The 26,431-nt window shown below is 47.4% G+C and overlaps 1 pseudogene; it reads right to left on the bottom strand.

Annotated features, from left to right (window-relative positions):
• The window catches only part of LOC134969095 (sulfotransferase 1 family member D1-like), a 286,533-nt pseudogene extending 261,911 nt beyond the window's left edge, over positions 1-24,622 (bottom strand).
• Positions 24,623-26,431: the final 1,809 nt, after the last annotated feature.

The following is a 26,431-nucleotide window of genomic DNA, read 5'->3' as shown; positions in this document are numbered from 1 at the left end:
TTTTCCCTTAGGATCCGGCGTTCCACCGCCATGCCGTCAAACGCAGCTGCGGTAAGTCTTGGAACAGACATGGTACTTGCTGAAACAAGTCCCTTCTTAGCGGCAGAGGCCATAAGTCCTCTGTGAGCATCTCTTGAAGTTCCGGGTACCAAGTCCTTCTTGGCCAATCCGGAGCCATGAGTATAGTTCTTACTCCTCTACGTCTTATAAGTCTCAGTACCTTAGGTATGAGAAGCAGAGGATGGAACACATACACCGACTGGTACATCCATGGTGTTACCAGAACGTCCACAGCTATTGCCTGAGGGTCTCTTAACCTGGCGCAATACCTGTCCCGTTTTTTGTTCAGACGGGACGCCATCATGTCCACCTTTGGTATTTCCCAACGGTTTACAATCATGTGGAAAACTTCCCGATGAAGTTTCCATTCTGCCGGGTGGAGGTCGTGCCTGCTGAGGAAGTCTGCTTCCCAGTTTCCATTCCCGGAATGAAACACTGCTGACAGTGCTATCACATGATTTTCCGCCCAGCGAAAAGTCCTTGCAGTTTTTGCCATTGCCCTCCTGCTTCTTGTGCCGCCCTGTCTATTTACGTGGGCGACTGCCGTGATGTTTTTCCCACTGGATCAATACCGGCTGACCTTGAAGCAGAGGTCTTGCTAAGCTTAGAGTATTATAAATTTACCCTTAGCTCCAGTATATTTATGTGGAGAAAAGTTTCCAGACTTGATCACACTCCCTGGAAATTTTTTCCTTGTGTGACTGCTCCCCAGCCTCTCGGGCTGGCCTCCGTGGTCACCAGCATCCAATCCTGAATGCCGAATCTGCGGCCCTCTAGAAGATGAGCACTCTGTAACCACCACAGGAGAGACACCCTTGTCCTTGGATATAGGGTTATCCGCTGATGCATCTGAAGATGCGATCCGGACCATTTGTCCAGCAGATCCCACTGAAAAATTCTTGCGTGAAATCTGCCGAATGGAATTGCTTCGTAGGAAGTCACCATCTTTACCAGGACCCTTGTGCAATGATGCACTGATTTTAGGAGGTTCCTGACTAGCTCGGATAACTCCCTGGCTTTCTCTTCCGGGAGAAACACCTTTTTCTGGACTGTGTCCAGAATCATCCCTAGGCACAGCAGACTTGTCGTCGGGATCAGCTGCGATTTTGGAATATTTAGAATCCACCCGTGCTGTTGTAGCAGTATCCGAGATAGTGCTACTCCGACCTCCAACTGTTCCCTGGACTTTGCCCTTATCAGGAGATCGTCCAAGTAAGGGATAATTAAGACGCCTTTTCTTCGAAGAAGAATCATCATTTCGGCCATTACCTTGGTAAAGACCCGGGGTGCCGTGGACAATCCAAACGGCAGCGTCTGAAACTGATAGTGACAGTTCTGTACCACGAACCTGAGGTACCCTTAGTGAGAAGGGCAAATTTTGGACATGGAGGTAAGCATCCCTGATGTCTCGGGACACTATATAGTCCCCTTCTTCCTGGTTCGTTATCACTGCTCTGAGTGACTCCATCTTGATTTGAACCTTTGTAAGTGTTCAAATTTTTTTAGATTTAGAATAGGTCTCACCTAGCCTTCTGGCTTCAGTACCACAATATAATGTGGAATAATACCCCTTTTCTTGTTGTAGGAGGGGTAATTTGATTATCACCTGCTGGGAATACAGCTTGTGAATTGTTTCCCATACTGCCTCCTTGTCGGAGGGAGACCTTGGTAAACCAGACTTCAGGAGCCTGCGAAGGGGAAACGTCTCGACATTCCAATCTGTACCCCTGGGATACTACATGTAGGATCCAGGGGTCCTGTACGGTCCCAGCGTCATGCTGAGAGCTTGGCAGAAGCGGTGGAACGCTTCTGTTCCTGGGAATGGGCTGCCTGCTGCAGTCTTCTTCCCTTTCCTCTATCCCTGGGCAGATATGACTCTTATAGGGACGAAAGGACTGAGGCTGAAAAGACGGTGTCTTTTTCTGCAGAGATGTGACTTAGGGTAAAAACGGTGGATTTTCCAGCAGTTGCCGTGGCCACCAGGTCCGATGGACCGACCCCAAATAACTCCTCTTCCTTTATACGGCAATACACCTTTGTGCCGTTTGGAATCTGCATCACCTGACCACTGTCGTGTCCATAAACATCTTCTGGCAGATATGGACATCGCACTTACTCTTGATGCCAGAGTGCAAATATCCCTCTGTGCATCTCGCATATATAGAAAATGCATCCTTTAAATGCTCTATAGTCAATAAAATACTGTCCCTGTCAAGGGTATCAATATTTTTAGTCAGGGAATCCGACCAAGCCACCCCAGCTCTGCACATCCAGGCTGAGGCGATCGCTGGTCGCAGTATAACACCAGTATGTGTGTATATACTTTTTATGATATTTTCCAGCCTCCTGTCAGCTGGCTCCTTGAGGACGGCCCTATCTATAGACGGTACCGCCACTTGTTTTGATAAGCGTGTGAGCGCCTTATCCACCCTAAGGGGTGTTTCCCAACACGCCCTAACTTCTGGCGGGAAAGGGTATACCGCCCATAATTTTCTATCGGGGGGAACCCACGCATCATCACACACTTCATTTAATTTATCTGATTCAGGAAAAACTACGGTAGTTTTTTCACATCCCACATAATACCCTCTTTTGTGGTACTTGTAGTATCAGAAATATGTAACACCTCCTTCATTGCCCTTAACGTGTGGCCCTAATAAGGAATACGTTTGTTTATTCACCGTCGACACTGGATTCAGTGTCCGTGTCTGTGTCGACCGACTAAAGTAAACGGGCGTTTTAAAACCCCTGACGGTGTTTCTGAGACGTCTGGACCGGTACTAATTGTTTGTCGGCCGTCTCATGTCGTCAACCGACCTTGCAGCGTGTTGACATTATCACGTAATTCCCTAAATAAGCCATCCATTCCGGTGTCGACTCCCTAGAGAGTGACATCACCATTACAGGCAATTGCTCCGCCTCCTCACCAACATCGTCCTCATACATGTCGACACACACGTACCGACACACAGCACACACACAGGGAATGCTCTGATAGAGGACAGGACCCACTAGCCCTTTGGAGAGACAGAGGGAGAGTTTGCCAGCACACACCAAAAACGCTATAATTATATAGGGACAACCTTATATAAGTGTTTTCCCTTATAGCATCTTTTATATATTTCTAACGCCAAATTAGTGCCCCCCCTCTCTGTTTTAACCCTGTTTCTGTAGTGCAGTGCAGGGGAGAGCCTGGGAGCCTTCCCTCCAGTCTTTCTGTGAGGGAAAATGGCGCTGTGTGCTGAGGAGATAGGCCCCGCCCCTTTTTCGGCGGGCTCGTCTCCCACTCTTTAATGGATTCTGGCAGGGGTTAAATATCTCCATATAGCCCCCGGAGGCTATATGTGAGGTATTTTTAGCCAAAAAAGGTTTTCATTTGCCTCCCAGGGCGCCCCCCTCCCAGCGCCCTGCACCCTCAGTGACTGCCGTGTGAAGTGTGCTGAGAGGAAATGGCGCACAGCTGCAGTGCTGTGCGCTACCTTAAGAAGACTGAGGAGTCTTCTGCCGCCGATTCTGGACCTCTTCTCGTTTCAGCATCTGCAAGGGGGCCGGCGGCGAGGCTCCGGTGACCATCCAGGCTGTACCTGTGATCGTCCCTCTGGAGCTAATGTCCAGTAGCCAAAGAAGCCAATCCATCCTGCACGCAGGTGAGTTCACTTCTTCTCCCCTAAGTCCCTCGTTGCAGTGATCCTGTTGCCAGCAGGACTCACTGTAAAATAAAAAACCTAAGCTAAACTTTTCTAAGCAGCTCTTTAGGAGAGCCACCTAGATTGCACCCTTCTCGGCCGGGCACAAAAATCTAACTGAGGCTTGGAGGAGGGTCATAGGGGGAGGAGCCAGTGCACACCACCTGATCCTAAAGCTTTACTTTTTGTGCCCTGTCTCCTGCGGAGCCGCTATCCCCCATGGTCCTTTCAGGAACCCCAGCATCCACTAGGACGATAGAGAAAATATTTTTGCGGCTCTTTTGTAATTTCTAATGAATATGTCCCATAATCCCCTGCGTTTATTAAATTGTGCTGATACTGACACTTCTGGGAAATTTACTTTAATAAATAGGACCTTATAGTATCCGTTGATACTTGGTGGTCCCAGAGAGGACACGCTCACGTTATCCGTAACCGGGCTCGTGACAGAGCAGCGCATGTGTAACGGACGGGCAGACCTTACACATAACGCCGCCATGCAGAGCCGGAGAAAGTTACGGTGGTCGCTGGAGCGCTCCTGCCATACCGGCATCTTCTTCCCGGTCCGCAGTATTCACAGACGCCTCCGAGCAGCGAGCCACGGACGCCGTGTGTATGCCGAGGCCCCGGTCTATCTAGCTGCGGTACTTCAGTATCTAACCACCGAAATGCTGCACATCGCTTGCTATGGCTCCGGTAGGGGAACGCCCATCACTCCGCGCCAGCTGCAGTTTGCAGTACGCAACGACGAGGACCTTGCTAAGCTGATGTCCGGTGTGACAGTCTCTCGCTGCCTGCTGGGGTCCCGCCGAAGGGCGACCTGTCTGTCTACCACCATCTCCAACTAGTCACTAGCATCAGAAATAATGTATAGCAAATCATTGGCTATACCTACAAATGGAACAATTGCAGCAAACAGTGATAAATAAATATACAACTTTAATTAATTGTCACTGAGTATTTGTCAAATGTCATTTAAAGAGGGCATGTATTCCATAGGAATAATGATGAAATAAATATAAACCTACGGTGTGACAAGCACCTACTATGAAATAAGTATTCTTATTTATTGTTGTTTCCAGACTTTCTGTTATACGGTATGTAGGACTTACAGCCTCAAGGGAAGGTATAGATATTCTACCAGGGTAATGCAGCACCTGTCTTAGCAAAGATCATGGGGCTCATGACATTTTTAGCATTCTGCACTCTCATGCTTCTGCTAAAATGAGTGATCGGAGAATGATAGTCTCTATCTGGGTACACCCCTGACGACGGTGCGACCCAGCGACTGGCAATGCGATGTAACAATACATTGCACCACTGTATACACTGCACGATTCGCTGTACGATGGTGTAATTTATTGTTACATGCTAAATGTAACAACATTGTGTCGGCCATGGAATTGTCCCATTGGACGTTCAGCACATCCAGTGGGATGATGCGACCACCCAATTCATCAAAAACGGAAATGGGTGGATTTGAGAGAATACGCCATATACGATGGCCATAGTGATCCACTGCAGATCGCAACATCAATATATGGAATAGTGAGTATCCACCTTTAACAACGTCTCCTGTGATTCTTGTTTTAATTGGTAATAACATTTATCTTTATAAATATTTATTTTGCTTTTCTCATTCTACAGCTATTTACACAGTAGTCTGCTGTGGTGTACTGTGATTACCTGCACCCTCTGGTGTTTACACTTGATGCCCTTAGATTTCAGTCGGTATGGGATATGAACATTCATTTTTTAGTTGAACATATAGGTGTCGCATTTTTGTAGTTGTATTTTGTATGCATTCCCATATCTGTACATTGAGATGCACACACCCGCATCAAAGATACAGTAACCTGGGGCGTATCTACCCCATCTGCCTTGAGAGCTCAGAGGTGGGGTTTGGGTAACAGCGGAGTGCCCTCGCATAGCGCAGTGTACACCCTGCACAACTCTCTCGAGAACAGCAGCCAACAGCATTAGCTGTGTTCCCGAGAGCTGCATTGTAGTGTGGCACAGGTGAGAGCAGCCAAACAGTCACACATCTCCTATTCTCAACCTGGGATCTATTGCCCCTGTGCAGTTTAGATCTATTGTCCCTGTCCTTCACTGCTGCTTGGGTCATATTATCCTCTCCTATCCAAGCACCGGAGCAACAGAGGAAGTGTCTAAAGGGCCCCATACACTACAACGATATGTCCTGAGGCTGAAGTCGGAGGCGATTTTCTTTGAACTCTCCCGGGAGCTTCCCGGGAGTGGTTCCATACGATTTGGTATATTTTGCATGCAATATATCGTATGCGATCCCAGCCATGCCTGCGGGAACCGACATATCACGAGTGCAGCACTAACGATCTAGGGGAGCTGATCCGACCCTCACGGGAACGCGCATCGGATTGGATCGGAAACACCTCCAAAATGCCCGATTTTATCCGATATATCTGCCCGAAATTGGATGAAATCGGGCATTATCGTTCTAGTGTATGGAGCCCTTAACACTTCCGAAAAGCTGTCTCCGCAGAAAGAGCAAAGATAAGTAACTAAGGGGAGGCATTTATCAAAAATTGCACTTCCACTGCGATCTGGGTGCAATGTTACCGCCTAAGCGCATTGCATAGGAAGAAAGCCCGAAAGGAGCCCGTCCCTGCAATGTTCTGAGTCTGGTGCCAGTGCTGCTGCATCTGTGTGCTTCCCACTGACCGCACAAGCACAGTGGCCACTTCCGGAAAGGGTTCCAGGTGAACCCTCTGCTGGCTATAAGTGCGGTAAGAGGCTCATAGGCTATAATGGGCTACTGCCATTTTCGGATGGCAGTAGCTGCAGGGGCCAATATCGGCAATGCTTAACATTCTGGATATTGATACATCTGGCAGCATTGCATCCCCCATAGAAACATGTGCCTCACTGAACTGCAATGTACTGTAGTATGGAAACTGATCAATCAATCTTGTAATACCCCCCAGGTGCTGATAGTAAGGGGTTATTCTTGACAAGAAACAAACGGGTTCTTCCCAGCACACCAATGGGTATCAGTAACCTGACTTGAACTCATTGCTCTTTCATAACCCTATGTGCTACTGGGCATACACAGTATACTAGACACGCATGTACGGCAAACCATTGCTCTCCCAATAGTGTGAGTAGCCCTCAGCGTACAGCGACTAACGCGGGAGCGCACATCGTTAACGATGTTGAGTGTACACACTAGACGAGATAGTAAAATATATCGCTCAGAATGATCTGAGTGATATCTTTTACTTTCTCGTCTAATCTGTGTGGGGCTTAAGTTTTTATGATGGCATTTTGCACATACTCCAGAATGTCATGTAGAATGATCAGATGAATTGTAATTAATTGCAAAGTCCCTCTTTGCCATGACAATGAACTTATAGGTAAATATATTATAGCGGCACGCATTGTGCCGCTATAACACTTCCTGCTTCGCCTCACTACCAAAGCGAAGCAGGAAGGGACATTGACAAGATGTACTAACATCTTGTCTGCCGAAGCAAGGAAGTTAAAGCTCCCCCCTCTGGCGATGTCCCCCTGAGCGCACAGCGCATCAGCTCAGTGCTGATGCGCTGTGTCTCCTTCCCAGCTAGCTCCTCTGTGCATGCGCGGGATCTCGCGAGATCTCCAGTGCAGTCTGGAGCCAGCACCTGCCACAGGCAGGGACAGCTCTGTCCCTGCTGTGGTGAATGGGCATCGCCACCTGCAGCTGTCAAAATTGACAGCTGCAGGTGTCGGAACGGTCAGCGATGCTGACCGTTCATACATTGGCAGCACATATTGTCTATAACAAAGCAGTGCCCTTGTCACTGTGCACACTCCGCAGCCACCATACATGGGGAGAAGCGGTAAAGCGCACATAACGTGCGCTGATACTGCTTCTCCCCCATACTGCACTTCATGCATTTACCCCTTAATCCCCAAAACAACATTTCTTCTGCATTTCAGCCCTGCCACAAAATTACCAGCTGACATCATGTCAGTGATTCTCTTGTTAACACAGGTGAGAGTGTTGATGAGGACAAGGCTGGAGATCACTCTGTCATGCGGATTTAGGGGCAAATTCAGTAAGAATCGCAAGTAGCGTTTCGTATGGAATTTTTGCTGAGGTGGCGTGGGCGCATGCTCCCGCATGTTCTGTGGGGGGCCGCAGAAAATGCGATCGCCTCTGCCTGTCAATCAGGCAGAGGCGGTCGCGTTGCGGGGGCGCGCCAGCCGAAATGGTGGGCTGGTACGTGCGAACGGTGGCGTGTCGGGGGTGCGTTCGCGGCAGCTGCGTGACGTCACATGCAGCCGCTGCGACAGGAAAAATGGCGCCGGGACTCCTGCGGCCGCAACTAAGCTGCTCCGGCAGGAGTCATTATTAATTTCTGCTAACAAGCAGAAATTGCATGCTGTTAGCAATTTCTGCTTGTTGAAGGGGCGAGGCTCCGGTCAGCATGCTGGGCGGCCTTGCCCAGCATGCGTGCTAAAGGTTAGCAAATTCTGCTGATTAGCAGAATTTGCTAACCTTACTGAATTGGCCCCTTAGTTAGAATAACAGACTGGAAGCTTTAAAAGGAGGGTGGTGCTTGAAATTATTGTTCTTCCTCTGTTAACCATGGTTACCTGCAAGGAAACACGTGCAGTCATCATTTCTTTTGCACAAAAGGGTTTCACAGGCAAGGTTATTGGGGGTTATTCAGAGTTGATCGCTAGCTGCATTTGTTCACAACGCAGCGATCAGATTTAAAAGTGGCAGTTCTGCACATGCGTATGCGGCGCAATGCGCACGCGCGACGTACGGGCACAACGAACAATGTCATTTTGCACAGGGTCTAGCGATGCATTCCAGTTGCACTGCTTGCCGCAGAGTGATTGACATGAAGTGGGTGTTTCTGGGTGGCAAATGACCGTTTTCGGTGAGTGTGTGGAAAAACGCAGGCGTGCCAGAAAAAAAGCAGGCGTGGCTGGGCGAAACCTGGCCGGGTTTGTGACGTCAAATCCGGAACTGAATAGTCTGAAGTGATCGCAAGCGCTGAGTAGGTTTTGAGCTACTCTGAAACTACACAAAGAATTTTTGTAGCCGCTCTGCGATACAACCGTTCGCGGCATAGCGTTTGCACGGCTGCTAAAGACTGCTAGCGAGTGATCAACTCGGAAAGACCTCCATTGTTGCTAGTAAGATTGCTCCTAAATCAACCATTTATCGGATCATTAAGAACTTAAGAAAAGGTAATAATGGCAGACTCTATAAATGCATTTAAAAACGGATTGGACAAATTTATAACTGGAAAAAGTTTAACCAGTGCCGTAACTAGCCATTTTAGCGCTGTGTGCAAGAAACGACAGTGGTCCCCCCCCCCCCCCCCCATGTAAGACAGGGGCAATGCGCGCCGCAGGTGCGCGAAAAATTTATAGGGGCGTGGCTTCACGGGGAAGGGGCGTGGCCACAAAATAACAGCAATTCATACTACGGTGCACAGTAGTCTACATTATTCAAATTACGCTGCACAGTAGCGCCACTACACCAGGTAGAGCCCCTTTTATACATTACAGCAGACAGCGTCCCCCTTTTTACACATTTACGGCAGCCAGTCCCCCTCTTTACACATTGCGGCAGCCAGGCCCCCTCTTTACACATTGCGGCAGCCAGGCACCCTTTTTACACATTGCGGCAGCCAGGACCCCTTTTTACACATTGCGGCAGCCAGGACCCCATTTTACACATTGCGGCAGCCAGGACCCCCCCTTTTTACACATTACGGCAGCCAGTCCCCATTTATACACATTGCGGCAGCCAGGACCCCATTTTACACATTGCGCCAGCCAGTCCCCCTTTTTACACATTGCGGCAGCCAGGACCCCATTTTACACATTGCGGCAGCCAGGCCCCCTTTTTACACATTGCGGCAGCCAGACCCCCTTTTTATACATTGCGGCAGCCAGGCCCCCTTTTTACACATTGCGGCAGACGGTGTCCCCCTGAGAGAGAGAGAGAAAGAGAGAGAGAGAGAGAGAGAAAGAGAAAGAGAAAGAGAGAGAGAGAGAGAGAGAGAGAGAGAGACATACTTACCTTCTCCCCGCTGACAGGCTCCTCGTGCAGCTCCCTCTCGGTGCAGGCTGTGTGAGGTGAGAAGGAGGAGGAGGGAGGGGGAGCAGGGAGCTGCAGCAGCGCTATTTGATTGGTAGTAAGCGCCGCTGCAGCATCCCCCTCTCCTTCTGTATTGGTTGCCTGGCGCTGCTGTGGATGCTGGGATGAAGGAACCGCATCCCAGCATCCATAGCAGCGCCGGGCAGCCAATACAGAAGGAGAGGGGGATGCTGCAGCGGCGCTTACTACCAATCAAATAGCGCTGCTGCGGCTCCCTGCTCCCCCTCCCTCCTCCTCCTTGAATCCGGCGCTGGTCTCTCTCCTCCAGCGCGGCGCACACAGAGGCGGCATGTAATGAGTCAATTTGACTCATTACATGCCGCTGGCCGTTGCGCCCCCAGGGCAACTGCGCTGTGTGCCAAGCCCCCTTGGCACACACGTAGTTACGGCCCTGCATTTAACATAGTGACATTAATATCTGGGAGTGGTAAGAATCATAGTTGTCAATTGGTACTAAACCATTACTTCAGCAGGTGCATTATAATATGAACGGTTTAACACAGAATATAGGTTGAACCTGATGGGCAGTTTGCTTCTTTCAACCTCACTAACTATGTAACTATGTAACTTCAAGAAGAGAGGTTCAATAGTTGTGAAGAAGACTTCAGGGCACCCAAGAATGTCCAGCAAGCCAGGACCGTCTCTTAAAGTTGATTCATCTGCGGGATCAGGGCACCACCAGTGCAGAACTTGCTCAGGAATGACAGCAGGCAGGTGTGAGTGCATCTGCACCAGGCTCGGATTTCCCACAAGGCAACGTAGGCACCCGCCTTTGGCCCACGTGGGTCCCAAGGGGCCCTTATACAGGCCCAACTAAGAAATCCGGCCTGTCCAAAACGTTCCCAGAGTAGCACTGCACAACTACCGTGTGATGTCTTGACATCACACATAGGGTGGCCAACCTCGGGATTGGGACCGGTGGGATCCCGGGATATAGGGATCCCTGGGATCATTTGATCCCACAAATGAAGATGAAGTATCATCACTCTTCTCATCCTGCTTCTCTACTACCTCTCCTCTTGATCCTTTACTCTCACAAATAAGTAAAGCTCTGTCTCTGGTGCTCATCCCTACCTTAACTAACATCTGTAACCTCTCTCTCTCTACTGGTATTTTTCCTTCACTCTTCAAGCATGCAGTGATTACTCCCATTTAAAAAAAACAAAATTCTGACCCTAATGCTCTCTCTCTCAGCTCCCTTGTCTCTCTAAGTTACTTGAGAGACTTGCCTACACTCGACTCACACACTTTCTTAACTCATACACTTTGTTGGACCCACTTCAGTCAGGCTTCCGTTCCCAACATTCCACAGAGACAGCACTGACTAAAGTGGTTAATGATTTGGTCACTACGAAGTCTAAAGGCCACTACTCACTACTTATTCTTCTAGATCTATCTGCTGCATTTGACACTGTAGACCATTCTCTTCTCATACAGACACTACAATCCCTAGGTCTTAAAGACACAGCCCTTTCTTGGTTCCTATCGTACCTATCTAATCGCTCCTTCAGTGTTCGCTTCTCTGAATCTACCTCCTCTTCGCTACCTCTTTCAGTTGGAGTACCGCAAGGCTCAGTCTTGGGTCCTCTGCTTTTCTCTATCTATACCTCATCTCTTGGTAAACTAATCAGCTCTTTTGGTTTTCAGTATCATCTGTACGCAGATGATACTCAAATTAACCTATCCTCCCCTGACTTGTCCCTATCTGTACTGGACCGTGTCACCGAATGCCTTTCTGCCATTTCATCTTGGATGACATCTCGCCACCTCAAACTGAATATTTCAAAGACAGGGTTAATTATATTTCCACCGGCCAATAGTAGGTACCAACCTGATATCTCTATCACTGTTGAAAACTTGACTATCTACCCTACCCCACAAGCTCGCTGCCTAGGTGTCATCCTTGACTCTGATCTGTCCTTTGTTCCCCACATTCAATCTGTCTCAAGATCATGTTACATGCATCTAAAAAACATATCCAAAATACGACCATACCTTACACAAGACACTGCTAAAACTCTAATCCACGCTCTCATTATCTCCCGCATTGATTATTGCAATAGTCTCCTAACTGGTCTTCCCAAAACGAGACTCTCACCACTACAATCCATTCTGAATGCAGCGGCGAGGCTTATCTTCCTCGCTAGACGTGCATCGTCTGCAGATCCACTCTGTCAGTCCCTCCTTTGGTTACCTGTATTCTACCGTATTCAATATAAAATACTTTTACTCACACACAAGGCCATTAACCAAACTACACCAACGTACATCACTTCGTTTATCACAAAATATCTCCCAACCCGACCTCTTCGCTCTTCACAAGACCTGCGTCTCTCATCCACACTCATTACTCGCTCCCACTCACGACTGCTGGACTTTCATCGGGCTGCACCCACTCTGTGGAATGCCCTACCACGCACAATAAGACTCTCCTCTAGTCTCCAAACCTTCAAGTGTTCCCTGAAAACTCACCTCTTTAGGCAAGCGTATCAAATTCCAGAACCGCCCACATAACTTTCATAAACCTTCCTATCAAATTGCATCCACTCTGTACAGTCCACACATATCCTCACATGTCTTCTCATTCTATGCAATAGATAGGCATATGTACACAAGGAACGGTGCTATTTCCCTATAGATTGTAAGCTTGCGAGCAGGGCCTTCCTACCTCTATGACTGTTTATCACCCAGTTTGTTATTGTTATTTCAAATTGTAAAGCACAACGGAATTTGCTGCGCTATATAAGAAACTGTTAATAAATAAATAATAATAAATATAGGCCAAAAATCATCTGGGATTCAATCCCGGGATTGGAAGCTCCAATCCCGGGGATTTGGGGATCAGACGGTCCTTTTTTATTTAATGCTGGGCAGCGTTGAGCATCCTCAGGAGGCTCCCTCCTCCCGGCTGCCCCTGCACAGCGTGACATGAAGTCAGAGGTCACGCTGCGTAGTCAGCCGCACGCCACCCGCACCTCACGGTTCCCTCCCGTCTCCCCTTGCGCAGCGTGATGTCAAGTCAGAGGTCACGCTGTGCAGCCAGCCGCCCACCACCTGCTGCAAGGACCTCACTGAACTAGAGGAAGTGACCTGCCCACCCTCCCAGGTACTATGGTGGTCAGTTATGTGTGTGGGGAGGGGAGACAGGAAACAAACCAATCCCGGGTATCCCAGGAATTCCGTGATTGACCATTTTTCATTCGCGATACCCAGGATTGAGAAAATGGCCCAGGATTGGCCTCCCTAATCACGCTGATTCGCCCATATCCCCAGAGTCCCATTATCTGCAATGTGCCTATTAATTACTTGTAATATACGTGTAATGTAAGGAAGTTCTGTCCACTTCCCACCTACCATAAAAAATAAATCCTACTAGTATACTTGAAGAAAAAAAAAGGTATGTGTGTGTGGGGGGAGGGGTCTTCCTCATAGTATGCATTTACAGACATATCAATTGCAGGGTTGTTGGGTAGTCAGTGTCTAGCTTGTGAAATTACCCTGCACCCCATTAATGCTCTCGCTCTAGCACTGTTATAGTAGGAAGGCACCCAGTGCTTGCAGTGTGAAAATCCAAATGAAAGCCCTATGCCACACAGCCTAGGAGAGATATGCCCACCATAGTCTGTGGTGATAACTCATCACTATTGTTACATGTCATAGGCACTAAGTTGGGCGCAGTCACACGCATAACTGTGCATGTACCCTACCGCACCACACCACCAGCTCTTTGTGTCCATGCCACAGTCCCCACGGCAGATGTCACCTAGCAGCGACCACAATGCCGACACCGGAATCCTGACTAGCAGTGAAATGCCACTGCTGGAATGTCTGCGCTAAACGCTATTCTCCCTCTGTGGGTGTCCATAACCTATAGCAAACGCAGCGAGCCACCGTGCCCACAGCATGGTGGGCACAGTGAGCCTGCAAGGGGCTTTCTAGCACTCACCCAGATGCCAGTATACTGGTGGCCGGGATGCCACTGTCAGTATACTGATGCCCGGCATCCCGGCCCGCCGGTAATTCCTTCTGAACCCTTAGGGTTAGAAGTTTGGGTTAGGGTATTAGGGTTAATTTAGAGGTTTGGGTAAGGGATAGGGTATTAGGGTTGTGTAGGGTTTAGAGAATTGGGTTTGGGGTCATGGTTAGGGTGAGGTTTGGGGTTAAGGATAATGTCAGGATTAGGATAGGGATGATATGCGTCCTGGATTTACACATCTAAATATCTTTGTGTAGATTCAGGCCCAGGCTCAGCGTATACAGTTTTCAACTACTGTGTAAGATAGATTTGCAGTCTCCTTTAAACACACATACAGTCAGATCCATAAATATTGGGACATCGACACAATTCTTACATTTTGGGCTCTATACACCACCACAATGGATTTGAAATGAAACAAACAAGATGTGCTTTAACTGTAGACTTTCCACTTTAATTTGAGGATATTTACATCCAAATCAGGTGAACAGTGTAGGAATTACAACGGTTTCTATATGTGCCTCCCACTTTTTAAGGGACCAAAAGTAATGGGACAATCGACTCAAAAGCTATTTCATGGACAGGAGTGGGCTATTCCCTCGTTATTTCATCATCAATTAGGCAGGTAAAAGGTCTGGAGTAGATTCCAGGTGTGACATTTGCATTTGGAATCTGTTGCTGTCGACTCTCAATATGAGATCCAAAGAGCTACCACTATCAGTGAAGCAAGCCATCATTAGGCTGAAAAATCAAAACAAACCCATCAGAGAGATAGCAAAAACATTAGGTGTAGCCAAATCAACTGTTTGGAACATTCTTAAAAAGAAAGAACGCACCGGAGAGCTCAGCAACACCAAAAGACCCGGAAGACCACGGAATACAACTGTGGTGGATGACAGAAGAATTATTTCCCTGGTGAAGAAAAACCCCTTCACAACAGTTGCCTAGATCAAGAACACTCTTCAGGAGGTAGGTGTATATGTGTCAAAGTCAACAATCAAGAGAAAACTTCACAAGAGTGAATATAGAGGGTTCACCACAAGATGTAAACCATTGGTGAGCAACAAAAAAACAGGAAGACCAGATTAGAGTTTGCCAAACAACATATAAAAAGCCTTTACAGTTCTGGAACATCATCCTATGGACAGATGAGACAAATATCAACTTGTACCAGAGTGATGGGAAAGGAAGAGTATGGAGAAGGAAAGGAACTGCTCATGAACCAAAACATACCACCTCATCAGTGAAGCATGGTGGTGGTAGTGTCATGGCGTGGACATGTATGGCTGCCAATGGAACTGGTTCCCTTGTATTTATTGATAATGTGACTGCTGACAAAAGCAGCAGGATGAATTCTGAAGTGGGCAATATTATTTGCTCATATTCAGTCAAATGCTTCAGAACTCATTGGATGGCGCTTCAGAGTGCAGATGGACAATTACCTGAAGCATACTGCGAAAGCAACCAAAGAGTTTTTTAAGGCAAATAAGTAGAATGTTATGCAATGGCCAAGTCAATCACCTGACCTGAATCCGATTGAGCATACTTGATGAAGACAAAACTGAAGGGAAATTGCCCCAAGAACAAGCAGGAACTGAAGACATTTGCAGTAGAGGCCTGGCAGAGCATCACCAGGGATGAAACCCAGCATCTGGTGATGTCTATGCCTTCCAGACTTCAGACTGTAATTGACGGCAAAGGATTTGCAACAAAGTATTAAAAAGTGAAAGTTTGATTTAGGATTGTTTAGTTTGTCCCATTAATTTCGGTCCCTTAAAAAGTGGGAGGCACATATAGAAACCGTTGTAATTCCTACACCGTTCACCTGATTTGGATGTAAATACCCTCAAATTAAAGCGGAAAGTCTGCAGTTAAAGCACATCTTGTTTGTTTCATTTCAAATCCCTTGTGGTGGTGTAAAGAAGCCCAAAATATAGAGAATTGTGTCGATGTCCCAATATTTTTGGACCTGACTGTATATACACCTAGATACTGTCCAGTCCAAGAAATACAAGGTCCTGAACCAATAATCCTGAGAATGCAGCCTATTCACATATAACGACTAGTGACAATTTTGTTAAGCGATGTTCTTTGATAAAATGAGAAATTTTGGGAGACACAAAATGATTTCATCCACTGTTTGTTGGCAATTGGTTTACTTTAAATGTGCACAGGTTTCAGATCTACTTCCAAAAGACCTAGGGCAGTGATGGCTAACCATGACACTCCAGCTGTTGTTGAACTACACATCCCACCATGCCCTGCTACAGTTTTGCTATTTGGCCATGCTAAAACTGATGCAGGGCATGCTGGGATGTGTAGTTCAACAACAGCTGGAGTGTCAAGGTTAGCCATCACTGACCTAGGGCCTGATTCAGATTTGTACGCAATGCATATGTTCATGCAACTGAGTGATTATTGATAGACTGTGCACATGCTGCGATCGCACTACACATGCATAATGGTACTTTTGTGATGCCGCTCATAACCAGGAATGAAAATATAGTGCTATTGATTGTTAAAGGATGCAGGCCCCAAACTGGTATCTAGCCTAGAGCCCCATGAGGTCTAAATCCTGCTCTGGTCTGCACGCACAGTGAGGCAAAGACTTTTGGAGGATGGTCTGGTGTCAAGAAGGGCAGCAAAGAAGTCACTTCTCTCCAGGAAAAACATCAGGGACGGACTGATATTTTGCAAAAGGTACAGGGATTGGACTGCTGAGAACTGGGGTAAAGTAATTTTCTCCGATGAATCAAGTTTCAGATTGTTTGGAGCATCTGGAAAAACACTTGTCTGGAGAATGAAAGGTGAGCGCTACCATCAGTCCTGTGTCATGCCAGCAGTAAAGCATCCTGAGACCATTCATGTGTAGGGTTGCTTCTCAGCCAAGGCAGTGGACTCACTCATAATTTTGCCTAAGAACACAGCCATGAATTAAGAATCATATCAAAACATCCTCCAAGAGCAACTGGGTATGGGTCGTTGGATAGACACAACTTAGGTCGACAGTCATTAGGTCAACCGTGGAAGGTCGACATGCATTAGGTTGACAGGGACAATAGGTCGACATGTTCATTAGGTCGACATGTACTAGGTCAACAGATCAAAAGGTCGACATGAGGTTTTTGACTGTTTTTGGTGTTTTCTCCGTAAAGTGACGGGGAACCCAAATTAGTGCACCGTGACCCTTCACATGGCTCGCTTCGCTCGCCATGCTTTGGGCAAGGTGCCTCGCTCTGCTACCGCTTTGCTTGGCCCAGGTTACCATTCCAACGTAGTCCACGTGGATCGTTAAGTATGAAAAAATCCAAAAAATGAAGAAAAAAAATGTGAAAAACTCATGTTGACCTTTTGACCTGTCAACCTAGTACATGTCGATCTAATGGCCATGTCAACCTAATGCATGTCGACCTAATGGCATTGTCGACCTTCAGTGGTCGACCTAATGAGTGTCGACCTAAGTTGTGTCGACCTAACGACCATATCCCGAGCAACTTCTCCCAACCATCCAAGAACAGTTTGGTGATGAACAATGCCTTTTCCAGTATGATGGAGCAGCTTTCCATAAGGCAAAAGTGATAACTAAGTGGCTTGGGGAACAGAACATAAAAATTTTGGGTCCATGGCCAGGAAACTCCTGAGACCTTAATCCCATTGAGAACTTGTGGTCAGTCCTCAAGAGGCCGGTGGACAAACAAAACCCCACAAATTCTGACAAACTCCATGCATTGATTAGGCAGTCAGTATGTTGCCCAGAAGTTGATTGACAGCATGCCAGGGTAATTTCAGAGGTCTTGAAGAAGAAGGGTCAACACAAATATTGACTCTTTGCATAAACTTGAGCTGCATACACACGGTGTGATATAACTACCGATTTGGACTATATACAGAGCCTATGCAAGGTTTTTCGACACCCTAGGCAAAACTTCAGCCTGCTGCCCCCCCATCATTATTATTATTACATATTTTTTATAGTGATGTGCACCGGACATTTTTCGGGTTTTGTGTTTTGGTTTTGGATTCGGTTCCGCAGCCGTGTTTTGGATTCGGACGCGTTTTGGCAAAACCTCCCTGAAAATTTTTAGTCGGATTCGGGTGTGTTTTGGATTCGGGTGTTTTTTACAAAAACCCCTCAAAAACAGTTTAAATCATAGAATTTGGGGGTCCTTTTGATCCCATAGTATTATTAACCTCAATAACCATAATTTCCACTCAATTTCAGTCTATTCTGAACACCTCACACCTCACAATATTATTTTTAGTACTAAAATTTGAACCGAGGTCGCTGGATGACTAAGCTAAGCGACCCAGGTGGCCGATACAAACACCTGGCCCATCTAGGAGTGGCACTGCAGTATCAGACAGGATGGCACTTCAAAAAAATAGTTCCCAAACAGCACATGATGCAAAGAAAAAAAGAGGCGCAGTGAGGTAGCTGTGTGACTAAGCTAAGCGACCCAAGTGGCCAACACAAACACCTGGCCCATCTAGGAGTGGCACTGCAGTGTCAGACAGGATGGCACTTCAAAAAAATAGTCCCCAAACAGCACATGATGCAAAGAAAAAAGAGGTGCACCAAGGTCGCTGGATGGCTAAGCTAAGCGACACAAGTGGCCGACACAAACACCTGGCCCATCTAGGAGTGGCACTGCAGTGTCAGGCAGGATGGCACTTCAAAAAAATAGTCCCCAAACAGCACATGATGCAAAGAAACATGAAAGAAAAAAGAGGTGCAAGATGGAATTGTCCTTGGGCCCTCCCACCCACCCTTATGTTGTATAAACAGGACATGCACACTTTAACAAACCCATCATTTCAGCGACAGGGTCTGCCACACAACTGTGACTGAAATGACTGGTTGGTTTGGGCCCCCACCAAAAAAGAAGCAATCAATCTCTCCTTGCACAAACTGGCTCTACAGAGGCAAGATGTCCACCTCCTCCTCATCGTCCGATTCCTCACCCCTTTTACTGTGTACATCCCCCTCCTCACAGAATATTAATTCGTCCCCACTGGAATCCACCATCTCAGGTCCCTGTGTACTTTCTGGAGGCAATTGCTGCTGGTGAATGTCTCCACAGAGGAATTGATTATAATTCATTTTGATGAACATCATCTTCTCCACATTTTCTGGAAGTAACCTTGTACGCCGATTGCTGACAAGGTGAGCGGCTGCACTAAACACTCTTTCGGAGTACACACTGGAGGGTGGGCAACTTAGGTAAAATAAAGCCAGTTTCTGCAAGGGCCTCCAAATTGCCTCTTTTTCCTGCCAGTATACGTACGGACTGTCTGACGTGCCTACTTGGATGTGGTCACTCATATAATCCTCCACCATTCTTTCAATGGTGAGAGAATCATATGCAGTGACAGTAGACGACATGTCAGTAATCGTTGGCAGGTCCTTCAGTCCGGACCAGATGTCAGTACTCGCTCTAGACTGCCCTGCATCACCGCCAGCGGGTGGGCTCGGAATTCTTAGCCTTTTCCTCGCACCCCCAGTTGCGGGAGAATGTGAAGGAGGAGCTGTTGACGGGTCACGTTCCGCTTGACTTGACAATTTTCTCACCAGCAGGTCTTTGAACCTCTGCAGACTTGTGTCTGCCGGAAAGAGAGATACAACGTAGGTTTTAAATCTAGGATCGAGCACGGTGGCCAAAATGTAGTGCTCTGATTTCAACAGATTGACCACCCGTGAATCCTGGTTAAGCGAATTAAGGGCTCCATCCACAAGTCCCACATGCCTAGCGGAATCACTCTGTTTTAGCGTCTCCAGCTTCTTCTGCAAAAGCCTGATGAGGGGAATGACCTGACTTAGGCTGGCAGTGTCTGAACTGACTTCACGTGTGGCAAGTTCAAAGGGTTGCAGAACCTTGCACAACGTTGAAATCATTCTCCACTGCGCTTGAGTCAGGTGCATTCCCCCTCCTTTGCCTATATCGTAGGCAGATGTATAGGCTTGAATGGCCTTTTGCTGCTCCTCCATCCTCTGAAGCATATAGAGGGTTGAATTCCACCTCGTTACCACCTCTTGCTTCAGATGATGGCAGGGCAGGTTCAGGACTGTTTGCTGGTGCTCCAGTCTTCGGCACGCGGTGGCTGAATGCCGAAAGTGGCCCGCAATTCTTCGGGCCACTGACAGCATCTCTTGCACGCCCCTGTCGTTTTTTAAAATAATTCTGCACCACCAAATTCAATGTATGTACAAAACATGGGACGTGCTGGAATTTGCCCAGATGTAATGCACGCACAATATTGCTGGCGTTGTCCGATGTCACAAATCCCCAGGAGAGTCCATTTGGGGTAAGCCATTCTGCGATGATGTTCCTCAGTTTCCGTAAGAGGTTGTCAGCTGTGTGCCTCTTCTGGAAAGCGGTGATACAAAGCGTAGCCTGCCTAGGAACGAGTTGGCGTTTGCGAGATGCTGCTACTGGTGCCGCCGCTGCTGTTCTTGCTGCGGGAGGCAATACATCTACCCAGTGGGCTGTCACAGTCATATAGTCCTTAGTCTGCCCTGCTCCACTTGTCCACATGTCCGTGGTTAAGTGGACATTGGGTACAACTGCATTTTTTAGGACACTGGTGACTCTTTTTCTGAGGTCTGTATACATTTTCGGTATCACCTGCCTAGAGAAATGGAACCTAGATGGTATTTGGTACCGGGGACACAGTACCTCAATCAAGTCTGTAGTTGCCTGTGAATTAATGGTGGATAACGGAAAAACGTTTCTTACCGCCCAGGCTACCAAGGCCTGAGTTATCCGCTTTGCAGCAGGATGACTGCTGTGATATTTCATCTTCCTCGCAAAGGACTGTTGGACAGTCAATTGCTTACTGGAAGTAGTACAAGTGGTCTTCCGACTTCCCCTCTGGGATGACGATCGACTTCCAGCAGCAACAACAGCAGCGCCAGCAGCAGTAGGCTTACACTCAAGGATGCATCGGAGGAATCCCAGGCAGGAGAGGAATCGTCAGACTTGACAGTGACATGGCCTGCAGGACTATTGGCTTTCCTGTGTAAGGAGGAAATTGAATAAAAAAACCAAGAGTAGAGGACTGCGCTCGTAAGCTATTCCTAATCAACTGAAGTAGCTAGGGAGTATAGATGAGGATATCCACTATCCCCACAGAAAAGCTGATAAAAAGAAAAATAATGTCTCCCAGCGCTATTGTTATTAGGTGTATAATGACTATTTAATGGTAATATTGGTACGAGAAATGAAAATATTCATAAAATCAATATTAGTTAAAAATATAGTATTTTATTAACACAAGAAAAAACACTTTTCCAAGAAAATCTTGTTCCCTAAAAGTGATCCTAATACCGGTATACACAAAACAATCACATACAACATTAAACATATAAACATGTAGGCATACCGGTGATACGCTAAATAGCGATTTATTCACTGGGTTGGAGTTCCTCAGGCAAATGCAGGCATATATACGTGATAATTGTATCACAGTCCTTTATTATGTATAGAAAATTGTCCAAAGAGTCTTAATTGGTACCAGCTGCTTGCTGTGGATTCTTTCCCAGAGTAGAAGTTAGCACATATGGCCAAAGATCCTAAACTTCTTAATATGGAATGTCCAAAGTTTTAAACAAACAAACACTTACTTCAAGGTGGTAACTGGAACAGGTGTCTGCTATCTGAATTGTCTGCCGGCAGACACCTGTTCCAGTTACCACCTTGAAGTAAGTGTTTGTTTGTTTAAAACTTTGGACATTCCATATTAAGAAGTTTAGGATCTTTGGCCATACGTGCTAACTTCTACTCTGGGAAAGAACCCACAGCAAGCAGCTGGTACCAATTAAGACTCTTTGGACAATTTTCCATACATAATAAAGGACTGTGATACAATTATCACGTATATATGCCTGCATTTACCTGAGGAACTCCAACCCAGTGAATATATCGCTATTTAGCGTATCACCAGTATGCCTACATGTTTATATGTTTAATGTTGTATGTGATTGTTTTGTGTATACCGGTATTAGGATCACTTTTAGGGAACAAGATTTTCTTGGAAAAGTGTTTTTTTCTTGTGTTAATAAAATACTATATTTTTAACTAATATTGATTTTATGAATATTTTCATTTCTCGTACCAATATTACCATAAAATAGTCATTATACACCTAATAACAATAGCGCTGGGAGACATTCTTTTTCATTTCCAATGCACGAGTGAAAAATGGCAGCGACGCGCGGCTCCTTATATAGAATCCGAATCTCGCGAGAATCCGACAGCGGGATGATGACGTTCGGGCGCACTCGGGTTAACCGAGCAATACTGGAGTATCCGAGTATGCCTCGGACCCGCGTGAAATGGGTGAAGTTCGGGGGGGTTCGGATTCCGAGGAACCGAACCTGCTCATCACTAATTTTTTATAAGGCGTTACAAGTGTTTTGCAGCGCCGTACATACGGCACACACCTGATCAGTACAGGGTACATAAAACTTTACAGTAACTAAAAAACTAAAAACAGAGCACAGGTAACAAATAGCACCACATTTCTCAGTACACAATATTATTTTATCTATTAACAGTTTCTTACATAGCGCAGCAAAATCTGTTGTGCTTTACAATTGGAAACAACACTAATAAAACAAAACTGGATAATGGGCCTAATTCTGACATGATCGCAGCAGCAAATTTGTTAGCAGTTGGGCAAAACCATGTGCACTGCAGGGGGGGCAGATATAACATGTGCAGATAGAGTTAGATTTGGGTGGGGTGTGTTGAAATTGAAATCTAAATTGCAGTGTATCCAACGATTTTGGATAAGTGTCAATTTTGACTATACTTTTATACTAGATAGTCAAAATTGACTTGCCTGCACAGTCTATCTAGGCTTGTGATACTGACCCCACGGATCGGTATCGCAAGGTGACTTTCACCTTGCGATCTGCACTAACTTTTATTGTGATTTTGACTATATAGTCAAAATCGGAAGAAAAAAATCTCACCGTGTGTACACACCTTAACCTACAGCTGAGATACAAGGAAACAAGGGAGCAATTGGAAAACCACTACGGGCAGGAAGCCACTGGAAGAGATGAATGATGAACTGATGACACCGCCACCACGGATCCCATCAGAGCCCCCCAAACTCCACCATTACAGTCCAGGCCCCCAGGATATCCATGCTTGAGTCCAGATAGCTAAATCAAAGTGAGATACTAAGTCATCTGTGCTCAAGCATGGCTACTAAGTCACCTGTGTTCAAGCATGGCCATCCCCAAACCCGGACTGGATGGTGGAGTATGCGAAATTCTGGCTCACATTAAAAAAGCCAGATCCAAACAAAAATACATTGAAAATGCCATACCCATAAGCAAATTGAAAAAGCCAGCTCCACATAAAGATACCCTGAAAAAGCCTGATCCACATAATACATTAAAAAAACCCAGATTCATTAAAATTACATAAAAAGCCAAATCCACATAAAAATATATTGAAAACGACAGATTCACACAAAACCACATAGAAAAAAGCTAGACCTATATAAAAATAAATCTAAAATAATCCACTTCCACATAAAAATACACCAAAACCAAGTCAGATCCACCAAAAACACATAAAAAAGCCAGATCCACATAAAAATACATCTAAAAGTATCAGAGGCAATGTGGCAACAGCCTGGTGGACAGATGCCTTTGGGGCGACAGACTGCGACCAGGGTACTGAGGTCATGGAGCGTTGGACCGTGACAAGTGGGCAGATGGTGTGAGCGGGTGGCACACTGTGTGAGGCAACAGCCCGTGAGCAGTGGCAGAGGGTGGGGCGACTGGCTGCAACCAGTGGGCAGATGGTGTGAGTGGGTGGCACACTGTGCGAGGTGACAGCCCATGAGCAGTGCAGAGGGTGCGTGGGTACAGGCAGCGACCGTGAGGCAGAGGTCCCAGGACGATGGGCTGTGACAGAGGGACAGAGGTGAAGACATTCCTTATCATCGGTGTCAGGCTGCGACTGCGAGGCCAGAGGCTTTGGGCTGGTGGACCCTGACTGGGGAGGCAAAGGGTGTGGGGTGATGGACTGTGACTGGCTGTGACCAGGGGACAGAGGAACCGGTGGATGCCGACTGGGGGACAGGGACATAGGACACTAGTGGGTAGTGGAAGCGTGGGTGAAAAGATACAACCAAAATGCCAATTTAACCCCTCCACAGAAAACACACTCACCCCTGGGGTCGCTACAGGGTAACACACAAAGAGGCAGAGGGTGCAGTGTGTCCCACAAGGTGTGAGTGTGTGTGTGTGTGTGTGTGTGTGTGTGTGTGTGTGTGTGTGTGTGTGTGGTGGGGGGGGCACAGTGCGCCACATGCACAGAGGTGCAGGACATGCATAGTGCATCACACATGGGTGGCGGAACAGGTTGTGATACACACACACACACACACACACACACACACACACACACACACACACAGGGGCACGGGGTGTACATGGGTGCGGGGGACACATGGTGTCAAATGCATAGGGGCAGGGGGCACATGGTGTGCTACACATGAGGTGTCACACACACAGGGGTAGAGGCGGGGAGGCACATGGGGCCACACACCATGGTCAGGGGGAGTAGAGGGGGTCACACACACACCACACACACACACACACACACACACACACACACACACACACACACAGAGAGGGCTCTCCAGTCACTCACCGCTGCCATGTCCACAGGCCGAGGAGATTGTCGAAAGCAGGAGAGTCCGAGCTCCGGTGACTATGCAGCCCCATTGCGACGCGGCCGCAGGAGGAGGAGTCAGGGAATTGTGACCGGATGGCTGCCGGTGGGAGGTTGCCAAGACCACTGGGGAGTAAGGTGGCTCAGAGCTCCGGCACCGACCACTGTGATGGTGCGCAGCGCACGGGGAGGGTGGGAGGGCGCGCCAGTAGCAGGCAATGTGGTCCGGCAGTAGCAGGCAATGTGGTCCGGCAGTTGCAGGCAATGTGGTCCGGCAGTTGCAGGCAATGTGGTCCGGCAGTAGCAGGCAATGCATGTGTGAGTGGGGCCGGAGATTAGGGGGCGCATGCCTATGGCTGTTCAGACTGCAGAGGTGGGGGGATTGAGAAAGGGGGTGGGGAGAGAGGACATCGCCTGCAGGGGAGGACGGGCCAGTGCGACTCTTGGCCAGTACAAGTAGGGGGAGGAGACCCATGGGGCGGTCGTCGGACCACTCACCACTGCCTTTCTATTTTCACCCTGGGGGACACGACAGATCCGTTATAGAGAGGAGCATGGTAGGGAAGTGGAGTGATCGTACTCCCCCTACTCTTCTCCAGCTGCACCGCCTCTTCATTATTCTTTAGGGCCCGTGACCTACAGTAATGAATCAGTGTGACTGTAGTACTGTTGATGCCAGGCAGCTGCCCCTTCAGATCCCCCGCCCATAAGCAGCTGCCTAAAGCTGCCTAATGGAAACGCCGGCCCTGACTATATAGGCCATATCTGTAGAAAAGATGCATATCACACCGCGTGGAAACACCTTGCGATGCCAATGCATGGCACCACGAGGTTGACGTTGCAATGAAAAATAAACTGTGCAAGCAGGACAATATAGACTATATCGGAGGTTCATGCCAGATTGCATAGTCAATATTGGCCGTAGCCTGCATCGCACTGTGGGGGTCATTCCGAGTTCATCGCACGTAGCAACTAGACGCTGCCTATGGGGGAGGGTTTTTTTGCATAACAAGGCTGCAAATGCTTGTGCAGCCCTGCTATGCAAAAGAAGTTTTGTGGAGAAGTAGACCAGGGTAAGAGTTACTTACCCTGTGCAATCGATCCAGCGATGCAGGTCCCGGAATTGATGTCAGACATCCGCTCTCCAAATGCCTGGACACACCTGCGTTCGCCGCACCACTCCCAGAAAACGGTCATTTGATGCCCCGAATGCCTTCCTCCTGTCAATCTTCTTGCGGTCGCCGCTGCGACCGCTTTCTCCATTCGCAGCGTCACTGCCCAGCGAAATGACACGCCTGCGCAATGTGGCCGCCGCACATGCGCATTTCCAACCCGATCGCACGGCTGCGATGAAGTGCAGCGTGCAATCGGGTCGGAATGACCCCCTGTGTGTATGCGCTTTAATGTCATTGTTAATGCCTTTGACAATTATGAAATGCTTGAAATTTTACTTCAGTATGCTATAGTAACATCTGACAAAAAAGTCTAAAAACACTGAAGCAGCAAACTTTGTGAAAACTAATACATGTGTCATTCTCAAAACTTTTGTCCATGGCTGTATATACTGTATGTGTAGTCCCTGTGTGTGATTTGCAGTCAGAACGTTTGTTGAGGAAGGGGGCAATCTGCAGTCCCTGTTTATTGTGTGTGGCTAAATGTGTGTGTGTGTGTGTGTGTGTGTGTGTGTGTGTGTGTGTGTGTGTGTGTGTGTGTGTGTGTGTGTGTGTGTCTGTGTGTGTGTGTGTGTTGGGGGAGGGGGCAGTCTGCAGTCCCTGTTTATTGTGTGTGTATTATCTGCAGTCCGAGTTAGGGATGGCCATCGAACATTGATGATTCGAAACAATCGATGGTCTATGACCGATGTTGCATACTT

The sequence above is a fragment of the Pseudophryne corroboree genome, chromosome 11 (assembly GCF_028390025.1).
Source record: "Pseudophryne corroboree isolate aPseCor3 chromosome 11, aPseCor3.hap2, whole genome shotgun sequence".
In the NCBI taxonomy this organism is placed as follows: Eukaryota; Metazoa; Chordata; class Amphibia; order Anura; family Myobatrachidae; genus Pseudophryne; species Pseudophryne corroboree.
This window is presented reverse-complemented; position numbering and strand designations above follow the sequence as displayed.